Genomic DNA, 23,238 nt, shown 5'->3' on the forward strand with positions numbered 1-23,238 from the left:
CAACCCTTACAACACTGGGGGATTCTGTGTGGCATGAGTCTAACCTGACCTTTCAGGCCACAGGGACTTTCCCAAGACACAGTCTGAGATTCTCAAATTAGAGATCCATATTTCTACTTACCTTGCACATTGAGAGGAAGGAAAATTCAGAGACAGCTCTGTGCCAAGCACATCATCCAGGTCTTGCCTGCAGTGGCCAGTCACGGACAGCAGGGTAGACCACAGGCCAGCATGCAGCAGGTGGGATCTACAGGAAGAAGGCCGTCGGTCCCTGGGGAGAATCGAAGTCCTTTGTGAGCCATCTGCACACATTCCTAATTTATTGAGAAATAAAGGGGACATAGTTTACCCTTTGTCTTATTTTAGGTCTCACAGAGTACTGTAATTCAACCCACTGATGTTTGATTTACCTATAAGGCTTTCTAAATAAATGTTTTTTTTCTGAAATTAATCTTGCTCTTTATCTTTATCTAGCTAAGTAATATTACTATCATCTATATCTACTGTAAAACTGTGTTTCAGAAGCTAGGGCTATGGAGTAGAGGAGGATGAAAAAGAAAGCACAGTATTTTTTTTTTGAAAGCACGGTACTGAGTTGAGGAAAACATGGATTTCTTCTTGATTCAACTGCATCATTTAAAGGGAGTTAAGACATCTCTGCTATGTTACTGTCTCCTTTGCCATGTGTCAGTGGAGCCGTGGGACTTCTAGTGATGCATGAATTAGTCTTCAATAGCTGTGTAGCAAAAGGAAAATAGGCTTCATATAACCCAAGTGCTCTACTCAGGACCATATACCCAAGAGGTATAAATGCATTAATTATACAGACACATGGATAAGGATGCTAATCAGCGCTGGGTACTGAAGCCAAAAGATATAAACAATTCACATATCCTTAATGACGAATGGATAAGCAACATCAGGTATCTGCGAGGGAACACTATGTGGACATGAGAAGGAATGAAGTCCTGCTGGGTGCTGCGGCATGAACGAATATTGAAGCCTGATAAAGGAAAGGATTCAGTGGCTAAGCAGTTGTTCTGACTCCGTTCTTACTATGATTGAAGGGGACAAAGTGGTTGTTTATGTGTGGAGGTGGGAAAGAAGAGTCATCAGCAGAGGATGAGGTAACCAAAATATTCTAAAACTGGCTGTGATGATGGTTGTTGCTAAAACCCATAAACCATTTGGTTAATCTACTTAAATGGCTTGACCATATGGTATGTAAGTGATATCATTATGAAACAATTGCAATTAAAAATCCAACACCTATATGCATGTATAGAAAAACTCTTGGCAGACATGAAATGAAAACATTAATATTAAATTGGCTGAGGAGCACAATCACTGTTTCTTTCTACCCATGTTATAGTTTCAGGGTGGGTTTCCAGGCTTTCAACAGTATTCATATGGTACTTTCTGCATAAGAACAAGTAGTTTGTGTGTGTGATGTATGTGCGTGTGTGTACAGATACGTATGCAGGTGCAGACATGCACGCACACAGATGGGGAGGCCAGAGAGGAATATCTTCCTCTAGTACATTTCACCTTAGTTTTTGAAGGAGTGTCTTTCATTGAGCCTGAAGATTGCCTGTTCAGCTAGGAATCCTGCTAACGAGGCTGGAGGTCTGCCTGTCTCTGTGATCCTCAGCTCAGCTCAGCCTACCAAAGCTGCGTTTGCAGCAGGCTCGAAGATACCTGAAAATTTATGTGAATTATGAGATTTGAAATTGGGTATTTTTTCTTTCACATAAAATGTTCTTATCTAAAGAGTCATCTTCCAAACTTCTAGAACAAGCACCTCTCCCATTCTGAGAACTAGGGGACAAGGATGCGGGGAAGAGGGATGGACATTAGGACCAGGAGGAGGGGAGCGAAGGGGCTACCATCAGGATGTAAAGTGAATAAATTAATTTTTAAAAATGGGACATATTTTATATTTTCATATTGTACTTTATCCTGTTTTTAGGTCTCATAATCCTTTCTTAAATCAAATTTAAAAGGAAATAAAGCTGTATTTTCATGGAACAAGAAAAGGAAACAAGCCTTTTGTTACTCATGGGTGTGACAAGTGATGAAGTAATGCTACTACAGCTGTGTTCTGCAGGGACTCTCCTTAGGATGTGTTTCCTAAGAAATACTACACTATCTAACCATCTTATCTTTGGCAGTTTGTTGCACTTTCCTTATCAGAACATAAAGACCAGACTTATATATTTTGCTCTAGCATTTGTCAAGAACTACATCCAGAAATTTCTCATTGAGTGAAAACTTAAAAATGTATTGTATATATGTTTCCTGATATGTTTGTTTATGTTTTCCTTCCTTTAACAGGCATCCTAGCTGGGTGAAACTGCACCCCTCTGGGTCCTAACTTTGCACCATCTAATATTGCTATTAACAGCTGCATGATGGAGTATGCTGAAGATGAGTTTATACTCACCTTAGCTTTTGGGAATAGATGTGAAGAAAAAAAATAGGCTGAAGCATTGGACTAAAGGGTTAGGATATGCAGAAAAGCCTGGATCCCGTCTTCGTGCTACGTAAAACTGAACTTGGTGGTGCCTGTCTATATAACCACAGCACTTGGGATTTAGTGGCCATAGGAGTTCAAAGCCATCCCTACCTATATTACGAGTTTGAAGCCATCCTAAGTTACATGAGATCTTTCCTCCAAAAAGAAAATAAAGAATTGATTTTTACAGTATTGAATTTTCGTGTTAGAAATATGGAAATAATGACAGTGTTAAATTACTCAACTTAAGGATTAATGTGTTATTTATCCAAGGGAAAGATTTTATATTATGTGCTGTCAATGCATTATTATTATTATAAGGAATAGTGGTGTTTTAATTATTCATTCATTTTTATAGCCAGTTTACTTTATTACCCTTATTTTATAGAAATTATATATAAAAATTTATAATAGTCTTGATACAATCTTAGGATTTTCTAAACTAATTTCTATGAAAGCTAATTAGTTTTCAAATATAGAAACATCTAAAATTAATCGTTGCCACAATTACTATATTTCTGACCTCAATATCAATGAACAAAAGTAAAAAAGGTGGAATTATCAGTAATACTCTTGGCTAACTCAAACTAATGCCCTTCAAATAAGCCAGTATTTTGTTTGTCCACAGCAAATGGATACCATGGAAAGTAAAGGTAGATGAATGGATGCTTAGATCACTTGGGTCGGAGCAGACTTTCAAAAAGTACAAAAAGTTCATGTATATGATGCAAGGAAGTACAGTAGAAAGCCACAGATAATAGTGGCTCTTTTGTCCCTACCACACGAATAAACACCATATAAGTCCATCTTTAGAGACCAGAGCTGGAGCTCATGTCCATGCAAATGATGAGGGCATGCCCCTGCAGCAGCAGTGCGTGCGTACTACTACGCCTTTCCAGTCACTTTAACTTGTCTCTTTATCACCTTCACATTTTCGTTGTGCTGATGAGAAGCACTTTCCGTTAAGAAGTTCATAAAGTTACTGATCACATGGGCACCTATGTGTGTGTGTGCATATATATCTGTATATATATATATATATATATATATATATATATATATATATATAATATTTAACTTGTGGGTTTGCTTTTGTACCTTTTAAAAACACATGTTCAATTTATCTAATCATTCTCATAAATATCAATTTACATACACTTAAACTCATTTTCTCCATATTGACCCAGGCATCAAACAGCTCTAAGCGTTTTGATGAACTTACTTTCCTAAGGTCTTGAGCAATGAAAGAAAGGCCTTGCTTACTGTTAACAGGTGGAATGAGGACCCATTTCTGCTGAAAAAAGTAGTTGATCATTCACATCTGGAAAGAGATAAATGCGTGATTTGACATGAGAGAATGTGAGCAGGAGTTTGCCTATGGGATGCTACAATATTTTCGGAAGTAGTAACTAAGGAATTAGGGTCTGATGTGGAGATGTGATGGGAGTCAGGAGTTGAGCACTAAACAGCATGTGACCTTTAGCCATCATCCCTTTGAGTCAGGGAGATCATTATCCTGATAGGCAGCTGGATAGAATCTGTATTTTATTAAGAGAGTTCTGGCAGTTGCATGTAGGGTATAAAAAGCAATAGATTTTATCTGGGGAAAACCCTTGGCAAGTAATTGAAACAGTTCATGTGAGAGATGATAATCACCTGGTCCTGGGTGACGGCTCTAGGGATAAAATTTGGGTAGGAACTGAGAGTCAGTGTGAGTCAACGATGTCTGGAATGTGTAGGCAGAACTTCATGGACCAAGGCAGTGTGAGAGCTAGGAAGACATATTTAAAAGGTCCACACAGTAGAAGACTAGAGGGAAAATTAAGACAAGATCAACATAGCAGACACCACAGACTGAGGCTAGAAATCTGTGGAAGTGCAGAGCGACCTGAGTTGGGACTGTGAATGGGATAGATCGGAGACTTTAACTCTAATGAGGATTACCTAGGATGAAAAGAAGAAAGGTTCTGGACACAAGCACTAAATCTTTCTAGAGTTAACAACTAAAAAGATCATCAGGAAGGTTTAAAATAATGAGAAAGAACTGAAATTTATGTTAGCCCTTTCTCCCTAGCTCATTAATTAAGTACTTTAAAAAATATTTATGGAAGAAACCCAAAGAAAATATTATAATTCTCTGGGCTAATATCATTAATTCTAATAGAGATAATTTATAATAACAGAAAAGCTTTGTGTTTGTGTTTTAACTTATATCAGTAATATCTCATTATTTGGAAACTAACTTGGTATGAGAGAAATTATACTAAGGGTTCCACATATGTTGACTCCTTCATATAGTGCAATAACCCATCACCAAATATTGTCCAAATGATCCTAGTTTGTAAGTAAAGGGTCTGTGATTGAGTTCTTAATCTCAGATAACAGAAGGTTTATCAAAGTATGGGTTGAAACCCACTGTGGTGGCTTCAGAATCTATTCTTCCCAAAATGGCAGACACATGCCTCTCAAGAAGCAAACTTAAGAATTTATTTAATTGTGAAAATAGATAATAATCCACAGAGTTAATTCAAATAGTCTATAGAGTTTTAGAAGTCAAAACCTGGGCTTCAGTGGCCCCTGCATGTAAAGTCAGTCATTTAGTCCTAATATACTGACCAAAGAGACATGTCTTCATAACAGGTAGAGAAAGAAGAGTTAGGGAATGTAACTACATCTGACAGAGAAACATAGATACGGGTCCAGCATCACTACATCTATGTTTGTGGTGGTGACATGAGGTTAGGATTAAATAAAAGACAAGAGGTATGCAAAGCTAAGCAGTGCTGGTCAGGGTGTTTTTCACCACCATTGAGCTGTTATTGCTTCTTCTCCAATCTCTCCTGCAAGGTTGTCTGATAATGTTGCCAACACAATATGAGATCTTTTTCTATAAGTGAAACTATAGAATTGACAGGAAAAGTTCAATTCCATGGGTGACTATTGCCTTCATAGTCTGATATTTGAGGAGAGGGATGGGTCTCATTGTTCAGAACATCTCACCTTGGGCATTTACAGCCACACAAGGTTGGGGCACTAACAAGGATGTCTTACATTGTCCCTATGGAATTCACACATAGTTTTGCTTGATTTTTCTCTTTCAGGAGAGCATTGACTCACCCTAATTTCCACTAACGACATTTTCTTTCCACTTTGCTGCTGAAAGATCAATAGAAGGGATCAGCCCTAATGTCCTTCTTATTCCTCACTTCCACAATGATTGTCTGTTTTCTCCGTCAGCTTTCATTTCACCCTAATGGCTAGATGCTGCTGGTCAATCCACTGTGACGCACAGCCGAAAGCATCACGTTTTACATTTACAGAATTATGGCCCTTGACCCCTGCTTAGAAACTCGGCAAAGCTTTACTGAGATCCAGTGCTTACTCTGCTTCTGTAGGCTCTAAAGTACCTAACAGGACACATTCTTGACATGAGGGAGCAGTCTTTCAGTAATGATATCCTCTTTGCTATAATACTAGGTAAATGACAGAGATTCAAAAGGAAGAAGTCATATGGTAAATGGAAAATGGCTTAAAATAGCTAAATCCTACTGAAATGGAAACTAATGCCACCAATGATAACCAGATCTAGGAAACTGATTGAGAAATGAGATTTTAAGAAAATAAATTTCTTTTGTAGATAAGAGTGTTGAGTTAAAAAAAAAAAGGCCCCTTGTGTCAACTTTAGAACATGTGTGTGGTACCTATGTAGTCTAAGAGTTTTTCAACTTTGCAAGTGCTTATTCAGTATTCATAAAGCCACAGACAGCATTTCACACCTTACATGGATTTCCTGTAGATGGAACAGATATCTTTGATTATTAGATTTAGGCACAATGGATACTTACAATTATGAGAAGTTTGTAAATCACCTCGAACACCAACCCCCTTGAAATGGCTTCTCCGTCTCTATCATCTTGCCACATCATGTGTCATTAACACGCGTGCTCTCTGTGACTTCTTTTTAAAAGGGTGACCATTTAGCCTTCTTCTTTCTTCTTGAAAATTGCATCTCAATAATAAAGATGTTAACTGATAGAGTGTGTTTCTTAAGTTTTACAAAGCCCAGAATATCTGGTCATCTTTAGATAACACTGGGAAATATAAAAACCTTATTTTTCTACCATCAATTAGCATAAGGCATACTCCGAGTCTTAACAACAGAAGGTGGTGTTTAACTAGCCACAGGAGTTCAAGATGGATGGCAATGTCCCAGTAGTGTAGCCAAAAGAAGAGACACACCCTAAAGAGCCAGGGTAGCACAGAGTAAGCTCCTTGCTTGTTACACTCATCTCATCATTATCAAGGCCCATTCGTGTATTTGTATTCTCTAAGACCATCACCTTATGATGTTGTTAGTTTCTGCAATGTGAGCAGATGGACTTGGTCTGGTAACAATAATTCTGGTCTATTAAGAGTTTATATAAATATCTTTCTTGTTTTTTCATATGGAATTATGTCTGATTCATGACAAGCAAGACTTGAATAAAAATATTTTAGGGGGAAGGATTCTTTGTCCAATAAATTTGAGAACTTGTGAGAAAAATGTATGTACATCCACTGCAACATGTAAAAGCCACAGGAATGTGGGCAATAATGGTTGACTTGTTTCCCCATAATGTTCATAAATATAAATTCTGTTTCATGTCACAAGCATCTTACCAAATACTTTCCTTATAAGCACCTAAACTTATGTATTTCAATTGCACTCTGAAATGCTTTTCTGTACATTATTTTTTCTTTTTTACTTGAGATATTAAAATTCCTCTTGGTGAAGATGGAAGGAACCTCCATTGCTCACTTAACTAATTGGCCAATGAAAATTAATCTCTTCCATGGATGGATTTTAATATCACTTATTATTTTTCAAAGTTCTACAGCAGAGACCACATAGAGGACAGATTGATATGAGCGACCAAATATGAAGAGTATGACATTGCCATAAAGTAAATAAAACAGTGGAAAAAATAAAAAGACCTTCTAAATTTGAGTCCTAAGGGTAGAATACAATTATTCTTTTAGTTTACATAACTAACATTAAATAAAATACTCTAATATCTGCAGTTGCCTGATTTGGTTATATAATTGATTTAATATTCATTCTGTCATTTGTAGTGGAAATATTCCAAAAACATGGGGCTATTTCACTTGGCACCTACAATTCCTATAACTCAGGAATTGTAGCTGACATGTTTTCTTTAAAGTGTCCTGAATTATAAATTATGTTGGCTTTAAATTAGACCAAGCTACTTGAAAAAGTCCTCATCACTATAGAATTATACATGCACGTGTGTTCAATCTACCTTGTAGTAACTGTAAATATTTTTAAAACTCTACATTTACACTAAGATACTTATCAAATAACCCTAGGTATTATAATTTCTTTAGATAAAATCATATGTACTGAATAACATAAATAACATTAAATTATTCTCTCTACCACAATTATGATTAACATTAGAACATTCATAATATACAATGTTTTATGCAAATTTATTGATTTTGTTCTTGGTGTTTGGGACTTAATCCAAACTCCTGTGCTTGTTAGGTGTGTGCCCTACCACAGAACTAAATTCCCAAGTCATTATGCAAATTAGCTCAGGAATTTAAGTTCTTGACTTCTTTTTCTAATTATATATAATCCTGTTAACTATACCAGCAGTACAATGTAGTAAATGTTGATAAAATATTTACCAAAATTTTAATTTGACTCACAGAGTAGGTGAGGAAACTAAGGTTTATGGAATAATCCATATAGTCATGACGTTTTAAACAATATTTTTCTAAAATCATTTTGTGTTATTGTAAGACATACCATTTGACTATTGGATGGGAACAGTTTGCAAACTCCTCAGGGCATGAAGATAGCTGATGACTTCTTGGGTAGGATCCAGACCATAGTAGCTCAATGCATATTAGCCAGAACTGACACTGGTATTTTATCAAATCAAAGGCCTGCTGGAAAAATGATACAATTAATAGAAAGGATTAATAGAAAGCCTATAGAACAAAGGAAAACATCTGCTAACTATTTACAGAGAATAAATATACAGAATATACAAAAACCTCAAAAACATTTAACACCAAAAGAACAAGTTAAAAAAAAACTTTGTGAACAAATCAAACCGACACATCTCTTAAGCATAAATGGCCTGTAATATTTATTTCAGGAAACTACAAATTAAAACCACATTGAGACCTTATCTAATCCTGTTAAGAATTGCCCAGGGCTTAAAAATCTGTACTAACCTTGTAGAGAACTGGAATTCAGTTCCCAATGCCTACTTCATCCAGATCACAACTGCCCGTACACCAGCTCTAGGATGATCTAAAGCCTTCCAAATTCACTATACTGAAGGCACAAATGTGATCAAAGAACAATAAAAGCAGTTCTTAAAGGAGAATGATTAGAATCCAGAAAAAAATCTCTTGGCAAGGGTGTGTAGAAAAGAAATCAGCATACATTGAATATAAGCCAGTACAGCCAAAAGGGAAATCAGGTTATAAGTTTCCTCCCAAATTAAAACGAGGGTTATAATGTGATTTAGTTGTAATCTTCCTTAGCATATTACCAAGTGAGTGAAAGCCAGTGAACAGTAGAGACGCCTGCATACAACTGCTGATTGTGCTCCAAACAGATGAGTGCCTGTCACTTGTCGAACAAAGACATCATGGCACTGAGTATTATACAGTTATAGGGAAAACAGAGCTATGTCAGTTATAAAACAGTGAGTGGAGACAAATATTATAATGTTCAGTGAGGTAAGACAGGCATGGAAGCAGCGGGGAGGAGGCCAGGGTTTGCATGAAGGATACTATGATCAGATAAATGACATGGATGTCGCAGATCATCATATTAAATCGGTTACTCTGTATACCTAATATGTGGTAATCAAAATCTTTCATTCTGAATATGTACTTTATGAGGGAAAATTACAAAATATAGCCATAAATTTTGTCCACAGTTGAACTCTACCGAAGATGTAGTTTCTGGGTTTTGTCCTTATTGTCTGACAATGTCTTGTGACATATCCATACTACAGGATTAACTTGGGGTTTGTTTTGTTTTATTTTTGAGACATATTTTTCTTTGTTGGCGAGGCAGGTCTGGAACTTTTTGTTTATCTCAGGATGCTCTTAATCTTAAAAGTCTCTTCCTTCCACCTCCGGAGTGCCGAAATAACAAACATAAGCATCTATGCTTTGCTCAAGAGTGAGTTTTCTTCCTTGTGATTCTTGTTTTGGATGTACACAACTTTATGATTCCCAGAATGCCTAAGAAACTATTTTGAGCTTATTAAAATATATTAGTTGCCATTCTGATTTAGGTGCACAAAGGTAATAGATTCCAAAATGGTTAATTATACAAAATACAGAAATTTAAAAAATATTACATGCGTCACATCCACTGATGTGCTTCAGGGAAAGTTCTCAATCCAGGTCCCACCACTGATCCACTTTTTACCACTAATGATTTATCTCACAGAAGAAAGAAAAAAATGAGATAACTAAGGCAGAAAATTGGAATTTACACATTCATTTTCTACCTCCTTGGAAATTTTAATCCAGAGAGTCTTTAATTTACTGCTTCACAATCTCTATTATATTTATTAACCACATCTCAGAAAAAGAGTAATTAAATAACCCTTTGGGTGACTGTGGACTACAGTTACCCATTCCTTTCAGCAAGTTTTAATGTTACAAAAACATGGTTATCCCAGAGCCACTGTGGCGCATACCTGTAATCCCAGCACTCCGGATACAAAGTTAGGCAAATCTCTGTGAGTTTGAGTCCATCCTGGTCTAAAAAATGAGTCCAGGCAGGGCTATACAGAGAAAGCCTTTCTTAAAAAAACAAAGTAAAGTTATAAGTATATGCCTATCCTCAGAAAATGTTGGTTTTGCTTTAGTGTAGCTGAAATTATACCCCCAAATACTCTAGGTTTAAAAGCATAATTTTTAAATGAACATTTCTTCTTTTTGCCACACCCTTAAATTCACACCAAGCTGGACCTGTTTCCTTTTGTACTTGCTTGATGATAAGTTTTAATGGTAAGTATAAAAAGAAACTACTTTAAAATTTACTATGTAAGTAAGAACGTCTGTGCACACACATCTATAAACACACGTTCTTCAGAATGGAGAACTTTATAAACAACCAGGTACTTGAACTCCATGTTGTGTGAACTTCGGCTTCATCCATGTATCCTGCCTTATAATTCTTTTTTATTTTTATTATTAATTTATTCTTGTTACATCTCAATGGTTATATCATCCCTTGTATCCTCCCATTCTTCCCTCCCTCCCATTTTCCCCTTACTCCCCTCCCTTATGACTGTGACTGAGGGGGACCTCCTCCCCCTGTATATGCTCATAGGGTATCAAGCCCTATAATTCTTACCTCTACCCATTGTATCAGAAAGACAAGTTGCAGAGGCTCAGTGTGATTTCATGAGGTAGCTCAGTGTCCTTTGCGCAACAGAATGCATGATGCAAGGAAGAGCTCCGACTTATCTACACTATGTTTCTTTCACTTAAACTTTTGACCCTGTGTTTTCCTCATCCTCAATTTTTTTATTTTTTTATTATTAATTTATTCTTGTTACATTTCAATGGTTATCCCATCCCTTGTTATCTCCCATTCTTCCTTCCCTCCCATCATCCTCAATTTTTTTTGCATTCTATTTTTGTTTCATTTTTTGACAACTTCTGGCCACTACATGTTGCTATGTTTTCTTGCTTCTGACTAAAAGAAAATTTAGTATTGTATAACAGAAAGGTCACTGGTCCTATACAAAATATGTCAGCTGAGTGGTCTTATATGTGATAATTTTTTTAGTTATTAATTTCTTTTTACAAGAAAATAGGAATTAAAATGCTCATAATGCAAAGCTGAAGAAGAAAGAGACAGACACTTCAGTCTGATACCCAGAGCATTATAAATATAAATTACAGATTTTAGGACAGGAAAACTGACAACATGAACTGCTGCCCACTTCTGCACAGTGGCATAGATTAGCGTACATGAGAACTATCTTAATAAGAAATGATAAATCAAGGCTGAACATCCTGCAGCCTGCACAAACCCTGTAACGTTATCTAACTGCAAAGATAAAAGGTACCATGCGATCTGACTTGTCTCAAACTTTTTATGCTGAACTTGTTGGATTATTTCATTGGATTTTGTGTTTGTTTGTTTGTTTGTTTGTTTTGAGGAAAACACACACACACACACACACACACACACAAACACACACTCACCAGCTCTCTGCAAGATAATCAATGAAAATACTATCTGATTTTTCAGCCATGGAGTATAATTTACTTTTGAATATGAAACAGCCTGATGATGTTCTGGGTCTGAGAAGTCATCACGACGGGAACTGTTGATCTTTGTCACCTGGGCATCTCTGAAATGTGCATAGTTTCCAAGATCCTCCTTCACATCTCTATGTTGTGTGGTATCATTCCTTCCATCACGCAGTGTACAGGAAGTCAGAAGAAGGAGACAGCAACGACTGACGAACTATTGACAAGTGAGAATACCAAGGATAACACTCTAAATAACTTTTACAGCGCTTGGTCTTCCACCGTATGTGTTTTGCTGTGATGCAGACTGAATTGCTGCTTGTAATTTGTTGAGAAGAGTGTCCATGTAAAGCCTTTTGTAGCTGAAGTGGCAAGGAGATGCCCTCATCCGGGCTGTTTGGGAGCATGTATATTCGCAGAGAGAACAACTAATGCAGCAGACCTCATTTCTCTCTTGAGTAGTCTACCACCATGTCTGCTTCTCCAGCAGCTTCTCTTGAACATTCCACAGTTTTGAGTGTTTAAAAATGAGAAGCAGTCTAATGATGAAATAAAATACTGATTTTTATACTTCCTTTGAATGTTATATGGAAGAAACTTTGTTTTATAAAGAACTGATTGCACCAAGTACAAACATACATACATGTGCTCATAAATAAACATTTACACACACACGTATATGTATACATATATACTAAACACATGTGCATACATAAATACATAACATGTATTTTTATCTCTGTCTCTCACACACACACATGTACACACACACACACACAAACATATACATATATATGGAAGGCTAATAATGACCACAGTGTGTATATATACACTGTGGTTTTATTAGTCTTTACATTATATAAATATGTATAAATTTGTGTAAGGTACATATTTGTAGTTACTGGACAAGTAATTTTTCTAGGCATGTCAATCTTTAAATTTTGAGTAAAGTAAAGAAGAAACACAAGTAAAAAGGACAATCCTCAAGTGGAATGTTCCATCTGGAGTTACCCAAGTTGGGCGCTGTACATCCAGGTGGGTATTGCAGCACACCCTAAAGGCAGTGCTGTGGTGCCAGGCTGGGGCCAGGCTGCTCTTCCACCCACAGCTGCTATCATGTGGCAAAGCCAGGCCTCACCACTCACGAAATGTTCCAATAACAATAAACGGATGACTAACTTACTGAGGTGGTGTATGCTTTGCCTTCAGTAGTAACTGTTCTCCACCTGGAGCTTGCTCAAGGATGAGGCTCTGGTAAGGAAAGGAGCCACCACAGATCCACATCTTTCCCCCCACCTAACATGTCTACACATAGTTCAAAGCAGCGGGGTATCAGGGGGAAGATGAAACACTGTGAAGATTTCATCCATGTTCCTGGAAGGCCTCCATGTTGCTCAAGCTATCACTCCAGATAAAGAAGGAGTGCTCTGCCTTCCCATGTGAACTACAGCATGGTAGCACACTGTGTGGAATGCTTTGAAGTGTCTTGTGGAACCTTGCCACTTAACACATATTTTCATCATAAAACAGTGTAGTAAGTTTCTGGGACAAGAGGGTAAAGAGCTCTCTCAGCAAGTAAAGCTTTCCCTACCCTACAGTGGTCAGTGAAAGGCATCTATGGGCTGATCCATATTTAAAATGAAGGACTCCAAAAAATATCTGTGGTGACTTACTTTTATCTTAGTAAATATGTTTAGGAAGATCCATAGGGTGTGCACTCCAGAAGTCCATATAGACTGATGTGTTGCTGGACATAAGCACGTGTGCTTTTCTGTGTACATATGTTTGACTTTTTATTAAATGACAACTGAAAAATTAAACATAATGAAAGAGCAAAATTATAAAAGGAAAGTTTTCTTCTCAACTGATGTAAACACATCCAAAAGAATTTACCCTTTAGCATGTCATATTTTAGCCTAAACTGGAGCTGTTGTGTTACAGTTTTTTTTTATGTTACTTTCAATGTTATTGCCTAAACAGGAAAACTAATTATTGTGATATTCAGGTGTTAAATATTTAACCCGTAACCACTGACTGACTCTATGGAAAATATAAAACATTCAAATCTAGAAAACAATTCAGAGCAATAGGAAGGCTTATTAGCAGCTGTCTGGATATGCCGTGTGAGTGAGGTTCAAAGAAGACGCTTACTTTGTTTTAATTCCACAAATTACCAGGAAGTAATCAGCGCAGACCTTCCCAGCTAATAGAAACACCAAGTGATCCTACCCATTCCTCTTCCACAGGCAGCCTGAGATAGCAAGTCAAGGGAAACAGGCCCATCATGGCTTATGATCACTCCCTGTATACAGCATGCACTACCTTTTAATATGTACAAAGGCTTCTCTGCCCTAACATTCCGAAGAAGATTTAGGGTTTTGTCACTGTGAATGTTTTATTTTCAGTACATAAGACTGGGTTCTCTTTTTTCATTAATAATACTTGGCCAGTTATATGTAAAATGACATGAAGGTCACGTTAAGAAATGTTTGCTTCGGCGAGTCCCTTCCAAATGCCAACGCAGCCAGGGTTTTTCATACAGTGTTTCAACATGTCTCTGCTTGGCTCAAGGCTGCACATCACCTGTGGTCCCATTACAACATCTGGTGGATGACGGGCTAAGCCTTTTGTAAAGGCTTGCGGGCATATGGAGCGAACCTCGATCCCTAATAACCACAGAGTGTGTCTGAGCTGGTGCTCCTTACCCCTTATCTCATGTGGCATCAGCAAAACTTTATGCTGAAGTAACTGCCTGCAGTAAGGTTCACTCTCCAGTGGGAGGGACCAGAGAGCCAGCGCTGACTGCTACCACAGGATTGTTCTTTTTCAATAAATAATAAATCCAATTACCTTGAAATAATCTTCAAGTGGAAAAATTACATTGAAAATGAAAGGAGAGACAAAAAATGTATAAAGGTGCAGAAACTGAAGACGATTGGATGCTTCCTGTTGCTGGTGCTGCCCTGGCGTTATTGAATGTCTCCATTTACTTTAATTGGCAGGAGGGCCTTAATTCCAGACCACATTCTTTTCCCATTCTGCTCCACCTCAGTCTGTGGAACAAACCACCTGAAATTAAGAAAGGCTCGACACTGGGTCTTCATGTAGAGTCTACAACCCTGACTCACACAGTCCTCCTACCCAGCACAGGCTTATTGAGAACTTAAATCAATCAGTCCAAAAACGCGTGTTACAAACTCGGCTGGGTAGTTTCATTGGTGTGCATTTGTCAGACTTAATATAATATTTGTAGTGCATTAATCACAATTGCTGCCTTGCAGTCATAAAGACAGAAAGGAAAAAAACAACTTTTGTTTCTTTAAATAGTTGAGTTATATTGTCTAAACATAATTGGGAACATTTTACAATAATATTTAAGGCATGATTTCATAAGGATTCTAAATAGTACGATAGATCATATCATGTACAAAAAGGCCAATCCCTGAACCTCTTATTTAAGAACTGAATAATATACAAGTGAATATCACTTTAAGCTATTTTTATCACTTAAATGTTAATTAAGTATTTAAAAATATGAGCATACTTGTGGAATAAGTCTAGTGTATTGATTCCTTCTTAACCAAAGCCTTTTCAGAAAGAAGGAAAGGCTATGATAGTTTTTAAAAAGACAGTCTGTACTGAGAAAAGACCAATCAGCCAGTCAAAGCCCCATGTAATTGACAAGTGGCTGCCTTGACATAGAGAGCACTTAACCATGTAGGATTTTGGCTCACAAAGTCACTTTTATGAGTGCTCGACAGATGCTCACATGCTTTATAGTAAATCAAGGTTCTGAAACATTAACTATGAAATTAATTTAAAATATGTATATCCATGATAAAATATAGAAAATAATATTTTAAATATTTCCCATGCATACTGGCGTGGTGACTGCCTGTAATGGAAGCACTGAAAAAGTAGAGGCAGGAGGATCAACTTTTCAAAGTCTGCCTTAGATTCATATCTACATAGTGTATTTGAGGACAGCCTGTAATAAATAAAATTTTGTCACAAAATGCCAAACCCAAAATCTATCCATGCACTTTAATGGAGAAGAGTCTGCTGGATTTTCCTTGTAATCATTCACCTTCCATCAACTTAGGACCATGTTTTCCTCTGCTGTCAGGAAAGACCTTTGCCTCCTCTTTCCTTCTTTCTACCCTCCTTCTCTCCTCACTTTCTTTCTCTCCCTCACCTCTACTCTTCTGGATCAGTCTTCCTACCCTCTAATTGCTCTCTCTCTTTTCCTTAACTCTCTACCTCTCCCATCCCCAGGAAAACCACAAGCTCTTGGTATTTAAAATAAGGAAGTCAGCTCTGTTGGTTTCCTAATTAGGACCCAGAGGGGTTTGCAGAGACTGAGCACCAACAAAGGACCACGAATAGACTGGACCTAGGTCTCCTACACAGATGTAGCAGATGAGCAGCTCGGGCTTCATGTGGGTCCCCTAGTAAGGGGAGCAGAGGGAGCTTGTCTCTCTGACAGGGACTCAGTTGCCTGCTTTTTGATCACTCCCTCCTAGCAGGGCTGACTAGCTAGGGCATAGGGGAAGAGGATGTGCTCAGTGCTGATGAGACTTAATGAGCTGGGGTGGGGTTTGGCTCCCCTTTGCTGAGGAATGGGATGGGGGAAATAGGATTGGAGGATGGGACCAGGAGGAGAGGAGGGAAGGGGCTACAATTGGATGTAAGCCAAATAAATAAATAAGTTAAAAGGAAGTTATGTGACCATGAGCATTAAATTATGTTGAAGGTTATTGTTAAGATACAAATTAAAATGCTGAATTATCACATTAAAGTCTGCGTTTTGTGCCTGTTCTGGGTTTTAATCCCATGTGTCAAGCACTCTGGATAATGCTGAGACTGTCATTGGCTGTACTTGTGTTTCTTGTACTTTCCATTCTTCTCCGAATGTTGTTGACTGCTACAATAATGAGCCAGACTATCTTAGAAATAATCTGAACTTATTTGAAAAGTAATCGTAACATTCGCCAATTAGCATTTACAGTTTTATTGCAGTGATGGTTTTACCAGCTTGTAAAGTTAATAGAACATTACTCTTATTATTATTTTAGTTTTTTGAAATTAAAATATAATTACATTTTCCTACAGTTCCTTCCTAGAATCGCTCTGAAGTCTCACTTTTTGATGCCTCCAAAATCCCTGGCTTCTTTATCTTTATGTTTCTATGGTGCACACACGTGCACATGCACACACACGTGCGCACACACACACACACACACACACACACATGTGCGCGCACAGACTTTGAATTCTTAAAGTCATTAAAAACCAAATAGAGAAAAAGCAGTTTGAGTGTTGTTGGTTCATGCCAATGTTTGAGGGTCTAATGAAGGAAGATGATAGGTTGAAAGTCAGTTTGGACTACTAATCTAACCATTTTTTTTTTAAAGAAAGAAAGGAATGAGAACACACACACTTATATGTATACATATACATATATGTAGGGAACTCTGAATACTAAAATATTGGTAAAAATGTATTTATGTATTGTAATTATCAAAATGGCTTTTAAAGATATATTACTATGAGAGAAAATGCTATAAGTAATTAGTTGTATTAATATTAGCTCAACATAAAGAAACATTGAAATAAGTTTTGTTAAAAATTAGAATCTGTATCACCTGTGAACTGTTGGAATTCATTAAAGGGCCAGTCCTGCACTCCTTCTCATCCGAAGCTGCAGGGTCTCCATGACAGAGAGCAAGAATGGGGTAACCCGGAGGAGTCCTCTTGAGGATCCAATATTGATGGTGTGACAGAGGCCAGAGTCCTAAAACCACCTATACTCTGCAAGTGAAGATGTGCAGACAGGGGTGTATACTGTGGGACACACTGTGACACACTACAGCTTCTGTAACTACATGTTTTCTATACGTAGTTTTGTTTATTTATTTTAGTTTTTAAAAATTTTCTTTGGGGGTTTTGCAAGGGTGAGGGCAGATACTAGGCAGCAGGGAAATGAGTGCAACTGGGGTACATGATTGTGAAACTTGCAAAGAATCAGTAAAAAATTGAAAAAAAATAAAATTCAGTAGTAAATTGTAGAGCAAAATAAAAAAAAAACATCTAAGAGGAGGGAAGTAGAATAACAAAACCTGGAAATCTGTTTCTAAGTCAGAACAGGTATTAGCATCTTGGTAACAGCCCTTTCTGAAGGCTGTCATCTACACAATGTTTCTATGGAAATCTGAGAATTAAAGAGGTACTTCTGGGTCAAATAATTGAATTTGTTTTAGAAAGGGAGCAAGATTCTTTTGTTATGTACTGAAGATGTCAGTTTTTTTTTCTACTGAATTCTGCTGGTAGCATTATTGTTTTGCCAATTAATTGTCCCTGAATGCTATTCGGCAATATCCCTACCTCTTCTGGTAAGCAACAAAACATCTCCATGACATCTTTTGAGCCACAGGGCTAGCAGGTGTGTGCTTAGTTACTTGGACCTAAGGTATATTTTTTGGTTATAAGAGGGATGTTTCAGGTATACTCACTTAGGTCCAAAGAAAATGTGAAACTGAAGTGAGAATCTCATGTGATTTGTTCAGATGGGCAGAACAGTATAATTTGGATGCAAATCATCTTTAATAGCCACAGATCTGTCAGCACTCTTGAGTCATGTCTTTATGTAGATCTACCATTTTTCTCTACTAGATATATATGTACTATGCTTAAACACATGAGTGTGTGAGTTTGTGGAGAGAGAGAATCAGTTAAGGGTTGGCAGAACCAGAAAGACACGTGGACATATCAGAGGAAAGAAACGCAAAGTGGGGCTGGGAATGAGGAAAGTGGGAGGTAATGAGGAGTGGGGAAGAGGAGGGAGAACTCTTAAGATATCAGCAAACACTGACAGAGACAGACACCAAGGGAAACACATAGTTTAGATTAGAGTTGTATACTTAATGAAATTCTAAAATTGTGGTTGTACAATACTGTCATTCAATATGGCATTCTCAGGAGCATTTAATTGTTAAATCTCAGAAGACGTGTCTAGCTAGTTCTGTGAAACCCTTGGCTCAGGAACACAGGTTCTGTCAACCATTGCCCTAGAAGCATGGAGGCATGCTATGGCATCCCCAGGCTTCATCCCACACATCTGGTCTAACTCTCCAGCCATATACTCCTCTTGGAAAAGCACTCACAAAAGACTCTGCCCATTTCCTTCTCTGTGCTCTGGCTCCCCAGGACCACAGATCTCCCTTGCAATGAAGATGTATGCTTGCTTCTAGACCCTACCATGATGCTTTTAGAGCCATGCTGAAGGGTGCCAGTACTCCATTGATGTCTGCACCAGTATAAACTTTGTCCAAGAAGAATCTTGTGCTTCTTCACACAGATAGCCATTTGTATTAACAAGTCTGTGTCAGATGGCAACTGAGAGGAGCCAGGAGTGTGTCAGATCTCTAGGAAGAGAAGTCAATATCGCTGATCTCAATGGGAAACTCTTGGTAGGTCCTCACGTGGAAATTTGATGCTAACCTCCCATTGAGTCTTAATGAGAGCACACATAAAATTTTATTTTAAGTGTATGGGCACTTTATCTCCATATGTATTTATGTTCCAAGTGTATACCAGTTGGTAACAGGGGCCCAAAGAGAGCAAAAGATACCCTGGACCTGGGTTTCATGTAGTTGAGACCAACCATGTTGGGTTGGGAGTTGGAAGAGGGTCCTCTGGAAAAGCAACCAGGACTCCTAACCCTTGAATCATCTCTCCAGGCTGAAACCATAGCTTTTAAGATAATGTGATAGAACAGAGGGCCCAATTAGCTTATGAATGTTTCACACTGGACTTTTGTCCCCTTACTCTGCCTGCTGAATGCTCGTGATGTGTCTTATCTAGAGGAATTTAATAAAATATATACATAACTGCCTCCTCAGACATGTCATCTTCAAGTACAGAAGTTCTGCTTGACAGCTGAGGTTGCAGAAGGTGATAATGATGTTAACGTCTCTCCTTCTAGCCACCCAGGGACCAATGAAGGGAAAACTCACACAACTGGTTCAAGTTGGTTTCCTGACATCTGATCCTGAAGAACAAATTCATAAACATACATTTCTGTAAGAGGAACTCCTCACTGACTAGTCTAAACTGGAGATTCCTCACACTGCTATAAATATGAACCATATAAGAAATGGGCAATACTGTAAATATTGAAAACAGCCTTTTTAATTTCACAGTTCAAGACAAAAGTCCTTTAAAAACAAAATACTCCTAAGACTCCTACACTGAATTAGCTCTTTAATTGTTTCATAAAAGTCACAGCTCTATTAGTGGGGAAAAGAAGTGCATACTTTCTGGGCAACTAAGAATCCCAAAGGAGAAAAGGGGTCATTATCTCAATGCATAATCAATTTTCAAATATGTTATTTTGCAGAAAGATTCTCTAGTGTAATTCTGTAGCATGTCTCAAATTGGGACATCACGGCAACTGGAAAATTGGCAATTGTAATAAACTGAAACAAAAATCCAAGTTAAAATGTAAACCTTGCTAGAAGCATCCCCAGTGCAATCTGGATCAGTTGTCATCCAATAGGAACAATGATGATGCTCTTTAGCACTTTTAAAACATGGTACTAAAAAATGAATATTTTTAGTAACTGATTTATCAATCGCAGGCTTATTATCTTTCTTGGAATCCTGTCTCCCTTAATTGAGACATTTGCATTTGGAAGTCCCTTTGAATCCTCTTATGTTCAGTGATCATTTGTGAATACAGTAACAAACAGAGCTATTTGGAATGTGTTCTCTCATCCTAATTAGCAGAAGCCAAGACCCTCACACAGACAATTATGAAGACAGGTGTTCTCTGTGAGCTTTCCTTTCTCCAGTTTGTGGGAAATACACTTTGGGATGTGATCAGACTTCTTTTTAAATAGCAATAAAAAAGTCAGTTTTCCCCTGGGTACCATCCTCCTGGATTAAAATCTGCATTGCCATTCTGATCTGATGGATGTCATGAACTACGGCTCTGCCTGCCTAGTAGATTGGGAACTGAGTTTATACTAAAAGCCCCAAAAGATATGGACCCATTGAGATGAAGGCATTTCATTTTAGAAATTAAAATTTAATCCAATATAAGTCTTGAATGTCCTATTAATTTGTTGATATTTCATTCTTATTTTAATGTTACAATTATGAATTTCAAATCATTACTTGCTAATCCTTTGGAGAAGCATAAATTTCTGCCTTCACTCATTACCTTGGCCTTCACTTTGTTAATTACATATCTTAAAAACTTGTTGTTTATGAGTTCTTAATTAGACAGATTTGGAATTAATAATAGATCAAATTGTCAACAGCCTTTATCACATAGGGCCTCCCTTTCCCAAAAAGATATTTTGCATACAATCTATTTTGATCTTATTTTCAACTCTTCTTCAAGATCCCTCCCCCTTTCTCCATTTCCACCCAACTTTAAGTTCTCTCTATTTCTTTCTCCAAAAACAAAATAAAACAAAAACAAGAACAAAAATAAAGGTCAAAACAAGCAACCAAAATAAAACCACAATAAAACAACAACAACAAAAATACCAAGCCAGAACAAAAACACTAGTGCATATACGACACACACACACACACACACACAGAGAGAGAGAGAGAGAGAGAGAGAGAGAGAGAGAGAGAGAGAGAGAGAGAGAGAGAGAGAGAGAGAAGGAATCCATTTATGTTGGCCAACCATTTCTAGACATGGGCCCTCCCTTGAGTGTGGCTGATGTATGCAGTGGCACTCCTTTGGAGAGAACTGATTTTCTCTTTCCAGCAGCTATTAACTTCAAAAAGCTTTTTGGGAGGGGTGAAACTTTGTGTTCTCTTCCTTTTCTCATTGCTGGGATTTTGCCTGGTTTGAAACTCTGCAGACCTTGTGTGTGCTCTAATAGTCTCTGTGAGTTCAGTACTTTTGGGACTGGATGATGTCATTTCCTTGGAGATATCTATCACCTCTGGATCTCATAATCTTCCTGCCTCGACCTCTGCATAGGTACCTGAGCCTTGAGGGTTTGACAGAGACATGCCATTTTTCTTTTCCTTGATGGTTTCAGATTTTCTTCCCTGTCTCTCCCTCTCTCCTACCCTCCCTCCCACCTTCTTTTCTTTCAGTGTTCTCACCACCCCCTTTCCTTCCTTCTATCATGGCTTCCTCACTTTATTCTTCCACTTTTCATTTCTCCCTGTCTTTCTCTTTCAATTGCTTCCTCTGTTCCTTCTCCCCTTCCTTCCCTTCTTCCTACCTCCCTCCCTTTCCTCCCTTCATGTCTCTACCTTTCTTTCTTCCTCCTTCAATTTTTCCTTCCCTTCCTTCCTCTCTTCTCTACCTCCTTCTTTATTTCCTATCCCTCCTTCCCTCTGTTTATTTTATTCTTCTTTCTTCCTTCTTTTTTCTATTTCTCCCTCCTTCTCTTCCCCAAATTTCATTCCTTTTTTCTTTTTTATTAATTTGTTCAGATTACATCTCAATTGTTACCCCATCACTTGTATCCTCCTGTTCCTCCCTCCTTCCCGCTTTCACCCTATTCCCCTCCCCTAAGTCTATGACTGAGGGGACCTCCTCCCCCACTATATGGTCTTAGGCTATCAAGTCTCATCTTGGTAGCCTGTTTATTCTTTCTCTGAGTTAGTTTAATGATTATAGAGCATACTTAGTCTCTCAGTCCACTAAAAATCTCAACTCTTATTTTCTCTGAAGTTCAGAGTACATTTTCAAAAAAATCTGTGAACAGAACATGGCATAGAATAATATTTCAATTTTGTTAAAAAATTACTAAAGCAAAATTTCATAAATAATATGCCTAGCTATAATAACATAGTTATGGGAAGTCTTAAATACACACACACACATATATAACTTTCTCATTAATTTATCATGTGGGTATTTTGGGTAAATAGTTAAAAAATAGCCTTACAACTTTATACAAATTTCTAACATGTAGAATGCTGTTCTCCAAATATTGTTTATAATATTTATTTTATAAAAAATTTATAAGTATAAAAGAAATAGAAACACTGTACCAACACTCAGCAGAGAACATGCATGAAGTATTTAATGTTATATTTGCAGCATAATAAGAATAACTATGATGAAGCTTATATTAAATATTAAGCAACATAATTCTATTTAATAAAAATCAAGCTAAAATTTATACATAAGTATTATAAAATTTTAAGGGTAGATGGAAGGTGTTCACATTGTTTCTGTGCTTAAATGAATAAAGTTTTAATTTTTTCTATAATTTGTACCTGGACATGTACTTAATTTCCAAGTTTTATAATGAAGAGAATGAATTCATTTAGAGTCAATAGCATGCAGTCAGGTACAATGCTAAATGAAAGATGAAAGAAAGGTTTCCTAGTTTGCATGGGATAAAGCTTAAGTCCAAAGTGGAGCTGTGTTTTCC

At 37.4% G+C, this 23,238-nt stretch overlaps 2 long non-coding RNA genes across 6 annotated transcripts in view; one reads left to right on the forward strand and one right to left on the reverse strand.

Annotated features, from left to right (window-relative positions):
* The window catches only part of LOC311583977, a 144,505-nt gene that overhangs the window by 76,762 nt on the left and 44,505 nt on the right, over window positions 1-23,238 (forward strand). The window lies entirely within an intron of this gene.
* On the reverse strand, window positions 144-8,830 carry LOC311583978. Of its 2 annotated transcripts, XR_014774741.1 has the most exons (6): window positions 8,762-8,830; window positions 8,328-8,470; window positions 6,361-6,524; window positions 3,779-3,836; window positions 1,549-1,698; window positions 144-271 (listed from the first exon to the last, which is right to left on the reverse strand). It is a non-coding gene; the product is annotated as an uncharacterized lncRNA (long non-coding RNA). The 2 variants fall into 2 exon arrangements; XR_014774740.1 differs by lacking the exon at window positions 6,361-6,524.

Source organism: Acomys minous (genome assembly GCF_964271855.1).
Source record: "Acomys minous genome assembly, chromosome: 15".
NCBI classification, from domain to species: domain Eukaryota; kingdom Metazoa; phylum Chordata; class Mammalia; order Rodentia; family Muridae; genus Acomys; species Acomys minous.